The sequence below is a fragment of the Mobula hypostoma genome, chromosome 4 (assembly GCF_963921235.1).
Source record: "Mobula hypostoma chromosome 4, sMobHyp1.1, whole genome shotgun sequence".
Taxonomy (NCBI): domain Eukaryota; kingdom Metazoa; phylum Chordata; class Chondrichthyes; order Myliobatiformes; family Myliobatidae; genus Mobula; species Mobula hypostoma.
Window position 1 is genome coordinate 41,254,239 of NC_086100.1, and position 17,813 is coordinate 41,272,051.

Here is a 17,813-nt window from a genome sequence, read left to right on the forward strand (position 1 = left end):
AGGAGTTACTTAAAAGACCCTATCATATCCGCCTCCACCATCATCGCCAGCAGCCCATTCCACGCACTCACCATTCTCTCTGTAAAAAAAATTACCCGACATCTCCTCTGTACCTGCTTCCATCTTAAAACTGTGCCCTCTCATGCTAGCCATTTCAGACCCGAGAAAAAGCCTCTGACTATCCACACGATCAATGCCTCTCATCATCTCATACTCCTCTATCAGGTCACCTCTCATCCTCCGTCACTCCAAGGAGAAAAAAGCCGAGTCCACTCAACCTATTCTCATAAAGCACGCTCCTCAATCCAGATAACATACTTGTAAATCTCCTCTGCACCCTTTCTATGGTTTCCACATCCTTCCTATAGTGAGGCGACCAGAACTGAACACAGTACTCTAAGTGGGGTCGCACCAGGGTCCTATATAGCGACAACATTACCTCTCAGCTCCTAAACTCAATCCCACGATTCATGAAGGCCAATACACCATATGCTTTCTTAACCACAGAGTCAACCTATGCAGCAGCTTTGAGTGTCCTATGGACTCAGACCCCAAGATCCCTCTGATCCTCCACACGGCCAAGAGTCTTATCATTAATACTATATTCTGTCATCATATTTGACCTACCAAAATGAACCACCTCACACTAATCTGAGTTGAACTCCATCTGCCACTTCTCAGCCCATTTTTGCATCCTATCTATGTCCCGCTGTAACCTCTGACAGCCCTCCACACTATCCACAACACCCTCAACTTTTGTGTCATCAGCAAATTTACTAACCCATCCCTCCACTTTCTCATCCAGGTCATTTATAAAAATCACAAAGAGTAGGGGTCCCAGAACAGATCCCTGAGGCACACCACTGGTGACTGATCTCCATGCAGAATATGATCCATCTACAAGCACTCTGCCTTCTGTGGGCAAGCCAGTTTTGGATCCAAAAAGCAATTTCCCCTTGGATTCCATGCCTCCTTACTTTCTCAATAAGCCTGCATGGGGTACCTTATCGAATGCCTTGCTGAAATCCATATACACTACATCTACTGCTCTACCATCATCAATGTGTTTAGTCATATCCTCAAAAAATTCAATTAGGCTCATAAGGCATGACTTGCCCTTGACAAAGCCATGCTGACTATTCCTAATCATATTATGCCTCTCCACATGTTCATAAATCCTGCCTCTCAAGATCTTCTCCATCAACTTACCAACCACTGAAGTAAGACCCACTTCCTTTCTTGAATAATGGAACAACATCCGCAATCCTCCAATCCTCCGGAACCTCTCCCATCCCTATTGACGATGCAAAGATCATCGCTGGAGGCTCAGCAATCTCCTCCCTCGCCTCGCACAATAGCCCAGGGTACATCTCATCCAGACCCAGTGACCTATCCAACTCGATGCTTTTCAAAAGCTCCAGCACATCTGTTTCCAATTTATGCTTCCAAGTTCCTGCCTGATAGCCTCATATTTCTCCTTACCCCAATTAAACGCTTTCCTAACTTGTCTGTTCCTATCCCTCTCCAATGCTATGGTAAAAGAGATAGAGTTGTGATCACTATCTCCAAAATGTTCTCCCACTGAATAATCTGACACCTGACCAGGTTCATTTCCCAATACCAGATCAAGTACAGCCTCTCCTCTTGTAGATTTATCTACATATTGTGTCAAGAAACCTTCTTGAACACACCTAACAAACTCCACCCCATCTAAACCCCTTGCTCTAGGGAGATGTCAATCAATATTTGGGAAATTAAAATCTCCCACCATGACAACCCTGTTATTATTACACCTTTCCAGAATCTGTCTCCCTATCTGCTCCTCAATGTCCCTGTTACTATTGAATGGATTATAAAAAACACCCAGTAGAATTATTGACCCCTTCCTGCTCCTAACTTCCACACACAGAGACTCAGTAAACAATTCTTCCATGTCTTCCTCCTTTTCTGCAGCCGTGACACTATCCCTGATCAATAGTGCCACACCCCCATCTCTTTTGCCTCCCTCCCTGTCCTTTCTGAAACATCTAAAACCTGGCACTCAAAGTAACCATTCCTGCCCCTGAGCCATCCAAGTCTCTGTAATGGGCACAACATCATAGCTCCAAGTACTGATCCACGCTCTAAGCTCACCCGCTTTGTTCATAACATCCTTGCATTAAAATAGACAGATCTCAAACCATCGGTCTGAGCGTGTCCCTTGTCTATCACCTGCCTATCCTCCCTGTTGCACTGTCTCCAAGCTTTCTCTATTTGTGACCCAACCACTTCTTCCTCAGTCTCTTCAGTTCGGTTCCCCCCCCCAGCAATTCTAGTATAAACTCTCCCCAATAGCCTTAGCAAACGGCCCCCCTGGGATTCAAGTGCAAACCGTCCTTTTTGTACAGGTCACTCCTGCCCCAAAAGAGGTCCCAATGATCCAGAAATCTGAATACTTGCCCCCTGCTCCAATCATTCAGCCACACATTTTTCCTTCACCTCACTCTATTCCTATACTCACTGTCACGTGGCACAGACAGTAATCCCAAGATTACTACCTTTGTGGTCCTGCTTCCTTCCTAACTCCCTGTAGTCTTCTTTCAGGACCTCCTCCCTTTTCCTGCCTATGTCGTTGGTACCAATATGTACCACGACCTCTGGCTGTTCAACTTTCCACTTCAGGATATCATGGACACGATCAGAAACATCCTGGACCCTGGGACCTGGGAGGCAATCTACCATCCGTGCTTCTTTCCTGCATCCACAGAATCGCCTGTCTGACCCCCTAACTATAGAGTCCCCTATCACTGCTGCCATCCTCTTCCTTTCCCTACCCTTCTGAGCCAGAGGGCCAGACTCTGTGCCAGAGGCACGGCCACTGTTGCTTCCCCCAGGTAGGCCGTCCCCCCAACGGTACTCAAGCAGGAGTACCTATTGACAAGGGGTACGGCCTTTTACATTCCGTGCCTCAATTTTTTCACTCACGAGTTCAGATGCGCCATACAACTCTTGAACCCCCACTCAATTCTTGTAAAAATATATTAATATAGAACTCGTGTGAGAAAAAAAAAATCGCATCTGAACTCATGTGTGAAAAAATTGACGCATGGAATATCAAAGGTTGGCCACCCCGGTCTAGCTTCTGACTCCTCCTGCCCTTCCCTCTCCTGTTACCCACTTATCTGTCTCCCGAGGCCCCATTGTGACTACTTGCCTTTAGCTCCTCTCTATCACTTTCTCACTCTCCCTGACCAGACGAACGTCATTGAGCTACATCTCCGGTTCCCTAACATGGTCCCTAAGGAGCTGCAGCTCGATGCACCTGACGCCGATGTGACCATCCAGGAGGCTGGGAGTCTCCCGGACTTCCCACATCTGATACCCAGCACAGAACACTGACCTCACACGCGTTCTTCCTGTCTGTATTCTACACAGGCAACCTACCTCACCTAGACCCGTTATCACCAAAGCCCTGTTGAGCCAAACCCTTCCTACTCTGTCTCCCACTCCAGACGCCTACTCTACAAGGTGTCTCCTTTAAAACTCTTCTCGCTGTTCTCACTGGTTGACGTCCACACACTTGCATAGTCATGCCCCGATCAATTTCTATAAATTAAGAAATTTGGACAACTTTTTTTTACAGGAATCTATCGAACTATACATTAAAGATATACACATATATGTTCTTGTAAAAGAAGAAATCAATAAATAGAAGTAGTAAGATGGTTGCTGTTGGGCTGAGAAACTCCCAATTGCCGACAGTTGACAATGAAAAGATGTGGCACTCCTGGGAAATGTATAACAACATAACCTTCATGATTTAACATTGTAACATGGTGAAAAAAAACTGAGAATAGGTTACAAGAAACACTAGACGATGGAAAAACAAACATGGCTATGGCCTAATCTAAGAACTTCTAGCTATTTCAGGTTCTATTTAAAAATCAGACATCGCTTGTCTATTCCATTATTAATTGAGAGAAACAAAAGTTCACTGAGCACTGTTGTAACGAAGGAAACTATTAAGACAATTGAAAAGTGCAGAAATTAATTATGCATAAAAACAGATGTAAACCATTAAATAAAAGCATAGATCATAATGTTTCATCTTTCTCAAGATAACAAAGGAATTATTACACTGGCACAATTGTCTAGTTGTATGTATTATTACAAAAAAGTTTTGGCCTTTATTTTTTTTAACAAATAAACCAAGCATTGCTATGCAGTTAAATTTTACCAGTCTGAATTTCATAGATAGTTTAGGGGAAAAAAATTAGTGAATGACTTCCATTTAAATGTTTGTATTTGTCCATCTCTGGGAAACCATTAACTTTCTTGCAAGTTTGATGGAAACCTTTTTACACTCAGACACAAACATTGGTTGAATTATTTTGATAAACAAGGAGCTCGATGCCCTATGGCATTTCAGTCCTCGTCCTCTATGTTGGTGAACTGCAGAACCTCTTAAGTAACTCCAAACATTTGCCTCTCAAGCTAATATCCGATATTAAAAAGCCCTTATGATACTTTTCTCCGCTCCACGAAGCAAGCTAGGAAATGCTAATTTAGTGTCGAATAGTTTTCAGCAGTATGCATACAAATTCAAAAAAGCTGACAGATAAATTTTTTAAATGCTGACGCAGCTCCCGAAAGCTGACAACAAGAAAAGTTAAAGCACGATTAAAAAGCATTCTCCGATAATGATGAGAACCACTGCATCAGGACTTTTTACGCTTTAATTTTAGAATCAAACAGCAGTGATTTTTTGATACAATCTATTAGCCTGGAGAACTGATGATGAGGCTAACTGGTGTGCTGACACTTTCAGACCATACAATGTGGCACCCATTTGCTCGAGACAAGTACGTAGTATCAGGTTGGTCTGAATCATGCAGCTAGGAGGAACAGACAGGCTTGTTCCAGTAAACATCAATGGGTCTGCAGTTGAGAGTGTGAGTAGTTTCAAGTTCCTCAGTATACACATCACCGAAGATCTCACCTGGACTGTACACACCGGCTGTGTGGCAAAAAAAAAACCACAACAGCATCTTTTCCACCTCAGGTGACTGAAGAAGTTCAGCATGATCCCCCAAATCCTCAAGACCTCCTACAGGGGCACCACTGAGAGCACCCTGACTGGCTGTATCACTGTCTGGTACGGGAACCGCACCAACCTTGATCACTGGGCACTGCAGAGAGTGGTACAGACAGCCCAGCGCATCTGTGGGTGTGAACTTCCCTCTACTGAGGACATTTACAGCAGCAGGTGCATAAAGGCGGCCTGGAAGATCACTGGGGACACTAGTCACCCCCAACCATAAACTGCTTCAGCCGCTTCCATCTGGCAAACAGTACCACAGCATTAAAGCCAGGACCAACAGGCTACAGGACAGCTTCTTTCTACAAGCCATTAGACTTAAAATTCACATGTCTATACATTGCGATGGAGTCATAACGCAAAGATTTTCACTCCCTCACGTTGAGGGATGGATGTAAGATTTCAATAAATTCAAATCCACTGCTGCAGAAGAGAATACTCTTGTAGGAAGTAACGGATGTCTCTCAATATTCAATAATTCATACATCAGCTGCAATTGTCTCACTGCTGGTTGGGAAATCTTGAGGTGATGGTGCTTGGGGAACTGAACCTTGAGCTGGGACTTCCTGCTAGATAGGCCAAAGAGATGGGTGCATTGGGCAGGACTTCCTTTTCGCCTGAAGATCTTCTTGACGTAAGACACCCTGTCATGCTTCTTCCTGGGATACACAGCTGCCAGACATCAATGAGTGGCTCCCCATTAACAGCATCACAAAGCCACGTATGGAAGTAGTATTGAGCAGAATATTACTGCCTGCCAGCTTGAGAATGTTCCTGTACTCCAACTTGAAGAGAAACATCTTGTCTGTTTTTTCCCCCTGATTTGCTGAATGCCAGACAGAGAGCCAGCTGGAAAGCAATCAACTGTCAGTTTTGGAGACAAGCACCAAGGGAGGTGTGTTTTCACTCATCTGCCTTATCCTCTCCAGAGAGGAAGTGATCTCTCAGACCACAGCACACACTGTAATGTATCTGAGATCAGGATCACAGCGTGGGACTCATGAGTGTAAACACTGGTCCCAGTACACCTGCAACATCTCAGCAGTCAAACCAAATGTTAAATGTAGCTACATTTCCTTCTAAGGCTTCTTCCTAACTTCTGCACTGATTTCTTGTACGTGTAAGCTTTCTTCCTTTCTTCCGACCAGTCTTCTCAATTTGGCCTTCTTTCTCGTCAGCGCTGCAGCCATGGAGTGGCAAGCTGTTGTGCTGTTTTGTCAAGGAATGCTATTCGCCGGTGCATCAACGCCTTAGTGAAATGATGACGTACAAATTGCTGCCACATACACAAAAGTGAGACAAGCAACCGGGGGGGTGGGGGGGCAGGGGGCGGAATATAATAATTCACCCCAGGTTTACGCTTTCTGGAATAAGAGAAAAAAGCTGGAAACGTTCAGATCAGCAGCAAAGGATTTGACAAAGATCCATTTCTTTTTCTACAGATGCCACTTGACGTGCTGACTGTTTCCAGCATTCTGATATTTTTGTTTCAAATTTCCAGTGACTTGATTTCCTTACACTCATTAAGTTCATCCAACAGCCAGTCCCATTCTGAAACTGGGCTGCTGCTTGAGCTCGTGCATTGCAAGATCAGCTGAAGCACAGACCATTAGACACAAGATCATGTGGGCCATCGAGTTGGCTCCACCATTCGATCCCGGCTGATTTAATTTCCCTATCTGCCCCGTTCTCCTGCCTTCTCCTGATAACTTTTGATGCCCTGACTAATCCAGAACTCATCAACCTCTGCTTTAAATATACCCAATGACAGCCTAAACAGGCTTATGAATTCACCACCCTTTGGCAAAAGAAATTCCTTCTCATCCCCGTTATAAATGGATACGCTTCCATTCTGAAGCTGTGCTCTCTGGTCCTAAACTCTCCCACTATAGGAAACATCCTCTCCATAACAACTCTGTCTAAGCCTTTTAAATATTTGGTAGGTTTCAATGAGATGCCCCCTCAAAACTCCAGTATGTACTGGTCCAGAGGCATCAAACACTTCTGATATGTTAATTCTTTCATTCCTGGGATCATTCTCGTAAACCTCCTCTGGATCTTTTCCATCTCACTTTCTTAGGTAGGGGCTCAAAACTGCTCACAATACTCCAGATGTGGTCTGACCAATGCATTATAAAGCCTTAGCATTACATGTTTGCTTTTATATTCTAGTCCTCTTGAAATGAATGCTAACATTGCATTGCCTTCCTGAGTCCTGATTCAAACCACAAGTTAACCTTCTGGGAATCTGCAGTAGGACTCCCAAGGACTTTGCACCTCCAATTTCTGAATTTGCATCCCACTCAGAAAATGGTCTATGTCTTTATTCCTTCCAGCAAGACTCCTGACCATACACTTCCCTACACTGGTTTCCACCTGCCACTCCTTTGCCCATTCTCCTAATCTGTCCATCTGCAGGCTCTCTACTCCCGTGACACTACCCCTGCCCCCCCCCGATTTATCATTATATCATCTGAAAAATAAAGCCATGACTTTCATCATCCAGGTCATTAACCTATAACATGAAAAGTGGAAGCCCCAACACCGACCCCTAAGGAACATCAGCAGACACTGGCAGCCAACCAGAAAAGACTCCCTTTATTCCAACTCTTTGCCTTTTGGCAGTCAGCCAATCTTCAGTCTACAGGACTGACAATGCAGCATGCATCTTTTCTCATGCCTCCCCGATTTCCATCAAAGACGACCATTTTAAGGCAAAGGAATTGATCGATAAAATTCAAGTGATGAGTGAATTAGTAACTTAAAACCAAACAGACATAATGGTTGTTGACTGCGTGTTGGATCACTGCAGCGCACACATACAGGCATCTCCAATTTGAGAAGGTCACTGCAAACCTTCAGCAGCACCTGAGGTGGCTAAAACAATCTTCAGTAATAAAAGTGGGCTGCCTTCGAGGAAGGTGAAGGGAGGGCTTGATTAACAGAGAACGGGGTCAGGTCAAAATAATGATGCTTACACGAGTGGGCTCAGCTTGATCACAAGATGCTCTTGGAGCACCCAGTGAATGGTACTCCCAAGCCATCATGGATCAACTTCCCCAGCAAGCACCCAAAAGGAACGTTGTACAGGGAGGTTCACTAGATGTACAATGCTGGCTCACAAAAGTTCCTGTTCAATTTTCTGAAGTACGTGATTTGACCTGGAAATGGTCATAAACAAGAAACAAGAAAAATGACTGATTTTCCTATAGGCAGCATTGACATATAAAAAAACACTTTAAGCACAAATTTCCAGATCATTTGTTTAAATAAACAAAATTAGGTCAAGCTTTTTCAAATAAAAATTGAAATTAAGGTGCAGTGCAGCACTATTTTCTTGGTGAAATGTTAGTTCAGTTTGAATTTAAAATATCAGAAAAGTATTTTACATTTCTTTAATCATGCTGACAAAAATAATCTCTGCATTTCTGATGTTTCAAGGATTAATGAGAAAATGAAACAAAGGCAGTCAGTCAGAAAACCAACATCAACTGCATCTCATCATTTTATGCTACCGATGTTGTGATTGCTCAATTAAATCAGAAATCAGTATAAATCAGAGAAGGGAAGACAACCCAGCCACCAATATTTATGAAGCACCTTTAATGCAATGAATCTTCCCAATATGCTTCACACAAGTACAATTAAATAAAAACTGTCTACATCACTTACAGGAAAACTGAGGAAGCTTGGTTAAAGAGATAGATTTGAACAAGTACCTTGGAGAATGGAAAAAGAGTTAGTGAGGCAGACTAGCTTGGCTGCGTAGACTCCAACAAGCACAGAACTCAAATGGGAGACCAATATAAACTAGGATTCTCAAGAAGTTGTAATAATTTGGACATTATATGGCCAGTGGAAATTACATAGACAGAAGCAGCAGCCCATGGAAAACTCCGTAAACAAGGAGAGGAATTTTTAAAAAGAGGCATTGCCTAAAGAAGAGCTTATATACGTCAAGAGATACCAGGAGACTGCAAATGCTGGAATTTGGGGGAACAAACTACCTGCTGGATGAACTCAGCAAATTGAGCAGCATTAATAGAGGATAACGAATTGTTAATGTTTTGGGTCAAAACTCTGCATCAGGTACTGCTCAGTATTTTGAGTTCCTCCCGCACATTGCTCCGTCACAGATCAATGCTACCCCCTCACTGAGACAGTGACCTGGGCTCAGTCCTGACTCAGGTGTTGTCTATGTGGCCTTTTCACCTACTCCTCGTGACTGTGTGGGTTTCCCCCGTTGATCCAGTTTCCTCCTAAATAACAAAGGCCAGGGGTCAGCTGGTGGGGTAATGGTACCAGCACTGGACTTTGAGGCCGATGGTCCCCAGTTCGAATCTGGCTGGGTCCCAACTCTGGCAGCAGTAGTAGCTGCGCGGAAGAAAGGCCTGGCATTCTATTTCTGTATCTTGCCACGAAAACCCTATGGACAACACTATCCACAGGGTTGCCACAAGTCAGCAGTAACTTAACGACACTCAGCAACAACCAAAGGCTTGATTATACACTGGCAGGCTCTGGTGGATGAGAGACAGAAGAACCTTGAAGCTGGTGGAGATAAAAGATGAAGTACAAGAAAGAGTGTGGGAATGAACTGATGGGATTGCTCTGAGAGCCAGCAACAGCTCGGGAGGAACAAATAACCACTTTCTATGTCACAAGGAAATACAATTATTATTATTAATAATGGGACAGGTGTGATAACTAAATGGGACACATGCAACAGAGTGTTGGAATATATAAAACAAAGCTCAGGATGAGCTAGAATTTACAGATGGTAGTGAAAGGGTGAAGAGAGTTGGGATAACAAGTATGGTGCCCAGGAAGGCATGAGCGAGTTTTGGTGAACTGATGAGCTGAAGTGAAGGTCAAATGGCAGGTGGAAACAGGCAGCATTAGTAATAAGAAAATATGTGGTCAGAGCTCAGCAAATGACCAACTCAGTTAGAATATTTTATTTTTAATGTAATTAACTAAACATTACAACTGGAGATGCCATAAAGCACACAACTTAAACTGTGACCTTTGCATTGATGTTGTACATGTAGCTTCAGCATTTTGGCAACTTAACACTTTATTAACCTACCCCATACCTCTCAGGCAGAACGTGCTTTGCAAAGCAGTGGATATAATGGTGAGGGAGGAACTGCTGAATGTGCTAGGAAACAATAATATCCAGTGTTCCTAGCACAAGAAGAAAAAAATGATAAAGGCACGTCCGTCAAGCATTCCCCATCCATCCTTAGACCGTGAAAGGTGCCAGAGGGAACAAGCGAAAATGTGTACCCAAATTGAAATTGGACAAGTCAAGGTAGGGGACAGTTCTGAATGTTCCTTCTTCCAATGGAACAATAGCACCAGTTATTTGCTCACAAAGCGGGGACTACTTAAACAAAATGACATCTAGCCTCCTGAGTATTTAATCAATAAACAGTTGATCTTTGAGTTTGAAGTCTATTTACTACATGGGATTGGGTGAACTGTTTGGCCTTCGAAGGGCACTGCAGGGCATTCCCGAGCTGGGTAATTCAGTTACAGAGTGTGCATCAATGGCTGTGTGGAATGTGGAATAAATCAGTTTGGAACTCTTAAAGGAGCATTCAATGATGAGATCACCAAGTGATAATAACATGGACTCAGATAAAAAAAAACAATAAAAATTATTTTTCGCTCAAATGATCTAATTCTATATTAACTAATTAAGTCACACCGGAGAAAATAAAAATAGGGTTACAACACAACAACTTCATCCGCTGAGCAGCAGATCATATTGTTCCCTCTGCAGCCCCAGCAACAATTAACAGGTGTTCAAAAGTTCAAAGTAACTTCAGTATCAAAGCACATGTTACCATATACTACCTTGAGATTAATTTTCTTACGGGCATTTACAGGAAAAATTACAACTGAATTTATGAAAAACTGCATAAACAGGCGAAGATTGACAAACAACCAATGTGCAAAAGTCAAACTGTACAAATAAAAAAATACTGAGAGAATGAGTTGGAGAGTCAAGTGAGTCTGTAGGTCGTAGAATCAGTTCAAAGTTGTGGCGAGTGAAACTATTCACGCTGGTTCAGGAGCCTGCTGGTTATGGGGCAATAACTGGTCCTGAACCTGTTGTGGGACCCAAGGCTTCTGAGAAGAGGGAAAGCCTAGATGGAGGGAGTCTTTGGTAATGGATGCTGCTTTCTCATGGCAGTGTTCCACATAATTGTATGTAATGGTGAGAAGGGCTTTGCCTGTGATGAACTGGATTGTGTCTGCCTCTTTCTGTAGGCTGGACAATCTCAAAACAGTGCAGTTCAGTGCAAGGGTAGAGCTGGCCTCAATAACTGCCTTCTGACCCATCCCAAGATCAGACCCCAACTGGGCCTGTTATAGCTGGCCTTCTCTTTCAACACCCACACCCCAACTCCCTTGACCAGGCCAATATGCAATGCCCTTCATGCCTTGGTTGTACTTATTGGGGGGGGGGGGAGGGAGTTTAAATCTTTCAGGTCCATGCTGGCTCCAACTGTTATACAGCACAAGAAAGGGGCCTTCAGACCAAGTTGTTGATGTCAAAGGGCCTGTTTAAGTCATGAATCCCAATCCCTCCCCCCCCCCCAATTCCTCAGCATAGTTTTAAAAGAAGAATATTAAAAAAACAATTTGCAACCCAGGCTTGTTTGTCAGAATGTCAGATCCTGGCTTTTATGCAGCACTTTTGCCCAGCCAATTCTGTCAACTGCACTAAACACAACTCATATAATAACGAACACTGTTGGTAGAAAAGCCTTGTGCCTGCTAGAATTGACCCTAAACCCTGGAGCCTTGTTTCATTACTTCAAGGAAGAGCTGCAACTTTCTCAACCGCCACTCCACACCAATCAAATTGACACAGCCATTGTTTTTGGTTAATGAAGCCGAGAAAAGCACTGAGATTTTCAAAATCACACAGCAACATTCAATCACATTTAAGGGTTTCCACACCAGTATTCCTGAACAGAAAGAGTGTCCATATCCAACAACATTGCTGGGAGTTAACTCCTAGCGAACTTCATACCAAATCCACTGTATTCCAAAGAATTAATTATTTTGATCAATTACAATCTAGAAGTCCTTTACAGCCACCCTCACTGCTACTTGTAATGCAGATCACTTTTATTTATATAGGCATCCGTTAGTCTCATGAGACCATGGACTTGCGCCTTGGTAGGTTTCCAAGGCGCAGGCCTGGGCAAGGTTGTATGGAAGACCGGCAGTTGCCCATGCTGCAAGTCTCCGCTCTCCACACCACTGATGTTGTCCAAGGGAAGGGCCTTAGGACCCATACAGCTTGGCACCGGTGTCGTCACAGAGCAATGTGTGGTTAAGTGCCTTGCTCAAGAACACACACGCTGCCTCAGCCAAGGCTCGAACTAGTGACCTTCAAATCACTAGACGAATGCCTTAACCACTTGGCCACATGCCAACACTTTCACATACTTGCAAAATTGCTGCAGATAATGGGTAATCTACAAGCCAAGGCCAAGATTTTTAGGGCTCTGAATATCCAGACTATCCGCAGCAATAACTCCTTCAAAGAGGATGCCAAGACTCAGAAGCAATTCACACAAAGGGCTGTGTTTTTCCATTCAAGCAAATCCGAATCTGCCAGACATGTCAATTTCCCCTCAGGGTGCATTCCAAAAGAGTTATACTGGACACCCTGCAATGAGCAAATTGCTTTAATTCTACACGAGTCAGAATGGAATAGACTAAGAATTAAGAAATGGAGTTAGACTAACCTTTTTTTTAAATCATGGTTTGATGGACTAAATGGAATAAATCTCCAAGACTATGGGTACATTCTAAAATCCAACTCACATGATTTTTAATCATTTATTTACTCTGAACAACACCATTTGGAGCTTGTAGGCTCCCTTGTGACAGCACAGGTTTCCCAACGGTCTGGTTCCCTAACACAGCCCAAAAGCATAACAGCTAGTAGGCCAGTTGCTCACTGCAAATCCCCCATGTTTAAATGAGTGGTAGAATCTGGGGGGAATTAATAGGAGTGAGGGAAGAATCTCTCTGCAGAGGAAATGAGCGGGGGAATGGGATTACTCTGTGAAATGGCTTCCTACCTTCATAAGGAAATGTGGAATGGCAAATTTAATATTAATGATAAACTCCTAACAATGACTTCACAGGCACTTAAATCTCAACTCAAAATAACAGCCCAGAAGACTTCAGCATTATTCACTGCCATGAACAGATGGTTAACGTTGTTTATGTTCTTCAGTATTTTTCACATAAGATGCAAAATAGCTTGGAAGAATTTATACTTTGCTGGATTGCACATTAATAATTTGCAATGCTGCAGTAATAATGATCGGCCAGCAGGTGGCAGGAAATCCAAAGTCTTCACCAGAAACCAGGGCACACTGGGCTTCATCTGAAATAAAAGACGCCAGTTTGTGAAACGAGGAGCTATCACATGAAACAGTTCATTCCTTGAACAGTGCATCAGAAAGCAAAGATTAAGTTGTACACTTTCAAAGAGTATTCTCCACTCTTTGCACAGCATGTCAATCATCTGAATAAAACACCAGCAAGAATGAAGATGAAAAATACACAAGTCCTTAAGCAACTAAAAACACAAGCAGTTAAACATAAGGTACAGTCGGAATAGCTTTGGCAGGCTTTCACAAAAGAGAAGTCAGTATGAGAGACAGAACTTAAAATACACGCAAGTCAAGGGCATCAGGGCCCTCAGTAAAAGGTAGAACACAAAATACGCACATAGAGGGTATGGGGGTGAAAAACAGATTCTGTACCTCAAAGAGGAATACAATAGGTATTGGTGAAGCACTGCCTTATACCTGGAATGGGTAAAATGCCCAAGGCCATTTCACAGGACACTATCTCCATTAATCTGCTGTGCAGAAGCTTCCTTGAATCTGATGGATTCCTTTGAAGAGATAACTGAAAAAGTAACCAACTGCATCCAATTTGTTGCTTTTGAGAAGACAGCTGGGTAAATTCCAAACCTACAACTTTGAGCTGGCTTTGATTCCAAGCATGACTAGTTTTCTTGTTTCAGTTTGTATATATTATCTGCGAATACACAATTGGGAACACTAGATACGATTTTTTTCCTCAATTCCTTTGAATGCCATCAGATGCCCTCAAGCAGAGTATAGAGCTTGTGCAATGACTCCCTCACTTAAGCATCAGTCAGTACATTTCTCCCCCGTGCACACAGTGGAGTCACTGAGGAGGCCAGCAGGGAACCAGGCCTGTCGGCCCAGCTCATCCATGCTGACCAAGGTGTCTCCTGGGACCAGTCTCATTTGGCCCATATCCTCCTGAACCTTTCTATCCATGTACTTGTCAAAACATCTCGATCTGAAACAGCTATTCCTCCCCCCACCTCACCCACAGATGTGGCTGTCCTGGTGCATCATGAGGATGGCAGCACCCTCAATCTACAGACCGTAACTCAGGGACTTGGAGTGGATAAAAAGTAAATAAATAGTCTCAGAAAAGAAAAAAAAGGAAAAAAATTATATTTTTTCCTTTTTTTTGTGACTGTTTTTCTGCCTTCGTAACTACATGAGCTGTGTGCGATTGGATGTACTGTGTTTTGCCCTTTGGACCCAGAAGAATTATGTTTTGTTTGACTGTATTTATGTACATGGTTGAAACTTGAACTTGAACAGATGCTACTCGAAGCAGCTGAGTTCCTCAAACTCACACCAAAGGGTCTCAGCCCAAAACGTCAACGGTACTTTTTTCCATAGATGCTGCCTGGCCTGCTGAGTTTTTCCAGCATTTTGTGTGTGTTGCTTAGATTGCCAGCATCTGCAGATTTTCTTTTGGTGGTTGTTGCTCACAGGACAAGCATTGCCCACCAACTAACCTGGCCTTGTGAGCTTTGGGTAATGCAGTAAATACCTACATAAAACAGTATGTTTGACAGATTTATTATGCACATCACTAACATTTACTTTATATAATCTATGGTAGATTTTACATTATAGCTTAGACTTGTAGAGCTTAAACAGTAAGTACTATCTAAATGAAATTCCAGGCTAGATTTTATCAGCTTAAGAAAGATTTAGCCTGGAAGATGATGGACAGCACTGACTGTGTCAGCTCTTGGTTACGGAATGGGTTTCCCTGAGAGTACACGGCAAGGAGAACATCAGCTCGTCAATGAGGTAACATTAAGTATCTCATTGATCATTTACACGAGAGCATGACGTACCCCAAAGCAGAAATCCAACAACCACCCAATCACTTCTGATTTTCACACCTATGCTTAACTGGTCACCAACCTTCCAAAGGCATACTGTCAATTACCACCACTGTTGCTGGTGACCAAAGGGCAGGCTAGGAGTGGGTTGGGAAGAAGGTGTCCATGGGACATCTTCTAATGGGCTCCCATTGATCCTTCTGCATCTCATGCTGCTGATTTCCTTCCAGCAGGACCTGCAGTTCCCCAGCCCAGGTAGGGGCTGAGGTCTGGGTCTTTGCTTGCTCCCTGGGATTTTATGACACAATTCCTAGCACAAGTACCTTGCCAGACCACTCATCGCCTGCATCTGTGTGCCTGCAGGTCTCACAATGCAAGTGCAAGGCTCAGGGCCTCACCAGCGGCCCAGGACAGGCAGCAGCAGGGTCGAGCACCAGGAGTGGGAACGGCCACCAGCTCTGCGAGCCTCACCGGTCAGCAGTGGGACGGTCGCACATCCCCCTCTGGGTCTGCGCCCGGAGGGTGAGCACACGAGCAGCATGCGCCTACTGAGCTCACCACACGGTCCGGCACCCTCACCTCCCACTCCTGCAAACCAGAAACTCAGCCTGTCAGCAATGTTCCGACTGCATGTGGCAGAATAAAGAAAGCAGACACAGAGAAGTATTCAACTGCTTCCTCTGCTGGGGGGGGTGACGAATGAGTATCTGGAGTTACATTGATGAGTTGCTCAGATTTGGGAATGTAAATATCCAGCAGAAATAATTGTTATGTAACCACTGAAGGAATGTGTCATGCAGAGAGGGGAGCCCTACTGGGATTTTATTCACCTTTCAGCACTCAGAGATCAGGCAAGATTCACTGCAGGTGTTCAAGATCATCAGCAGCTTTCAAGAGCAAACAAGGACACTCTGCAACCTTGGCAGTAGGGACATCACACAGAGAAGTCAATGAAGGAGCTTGGCGAAAGACACTCTAGTGAAGTGAAATTTAAAACACAGGCATGCGTGCACACACGCACAGAGGACTGAGAAAGATAAATAAGCCCTAACGGAGAGATAGGAAGCTTTACGACAGCACAGATGGAGAGAATACAAGATGATCCAAGATGGGTTTACAGAATGCGTGTGTAAACACAAAAAGGGTATTTTGCAAAGCTGACATGGGACGAGCACAACTAACCATGTGGGATCACAAGATTGTGGCAACAACAAAGATATGGAGAAGAAAACAGACAGCAGTGGGCTCCAAAAGTATCTGGACACAAGATGCATGGGGGAGTGGTAAAATATTGTGCTGCTGTATAGAAGAGCACCCTGTAACAATCAAGGAGGGAGGAATTAAGGGACAATAGAGATGCATCAACTCTATGTTGCCAAGGACATTGGATGTCAAAAACCAAAACTCAAAAGTTTTGTCGGGCTACAAGGCAGGAACGTGGATGGGGGACTAATTGAAAAAGGAAACCACATGCAGGGTTTTGGGGAAAGGACAGGGAAGTGGGTTTGGTTGATTTGTTCTCATGTGGTCTCAATAGATCAAATGGCCACATTCTGTGTCGTATCGATTCCGTGCGGTGCTCTTTTCAGAGAGATAACGCAGGCACTCGGGGGTAAACTGCCTCCTTCAATCTGGAAGTCTAAGATTCCAAGAACCCACTTTCTAGCATATGTGGTTGGAAAGGTAGTGAGCATAACTCATTAACTACAGTAGACACACAAGTAATAGCTGGGTGTGTATGGATCAGACAGATAATTATAGACCTGGTATACTTCAGACACAGCAGCAGCAGGGTTGGATTTGGTGGGCCAAGTCAGGTCAGATCTGCTTGAAAAAAAACATCAGCAACAAGGTTTGACTGCCCAACGGCAGTGAAAGAACAAGTCACAGCCAATCACACCCCTAAGTTTGCCACTGCTGTTGAAATTTGTCGGAAGGACTCCCCAGCCAGGAAGTTTTCTAAGTATTTCAAAGTAGCAATCTAGTAGCAATGCCAAACTGAACTTGGCAAAACTGCTGTTGTGCTAATCAATTAATGTCTGTCCACTTCTACCCTGGTGCGTGAAATAGGTTCTGTGCTAATTCAAGTGTCTAAGACGAATGGAGAGAAAATCATCACAGCCAGATGAAGAACAGGACCCTGTTTACCCTTTGCTGACACCAGTAGATACAGAGCATACAAAACCTTTGGAACAAGCGGCATCCAGCATCAGCCTGGTGTTTCCAATATGTTCTCCAAAATTATATAGTTTTGAAAAGGGAAATACACTCAGTGGCCACTCTATTCCATGGTCTTCTGCTGCTGTAGCCCATCCACTTCAAGGTTCCAAGTGTTGTGTGTTCAGAGATGCTCTTCTGCAAACCACCGTTGTAATGCTTGGTTATTTGAGTTACTGTCACCTTCCTGTCTGCCTGAACCACTCTGGTTATTCTCCTCAGACCTCCATCATTAACAATGAGTTCTTGCTCACACAACTGCCAATCACTGGAGGGTTTTTTTGCTTTTCGTAC

At 43.7% G+C, this 17,813-nt stretch overlaps 1 protein-coding gene across 2 annotated transcripts in view; it reads right to left on the reverse strand.

The window, feature by feature from the left end:
* The window catches only part of LOC134345279 (chloride channel protein 2-like), a 556,059-nt gene that overhangs the window by 420,999 nt on the left and 117,247 nt on the right, over nucleotides 1–17,813 (reverse strand). The window lies entirely within an intron of this gene.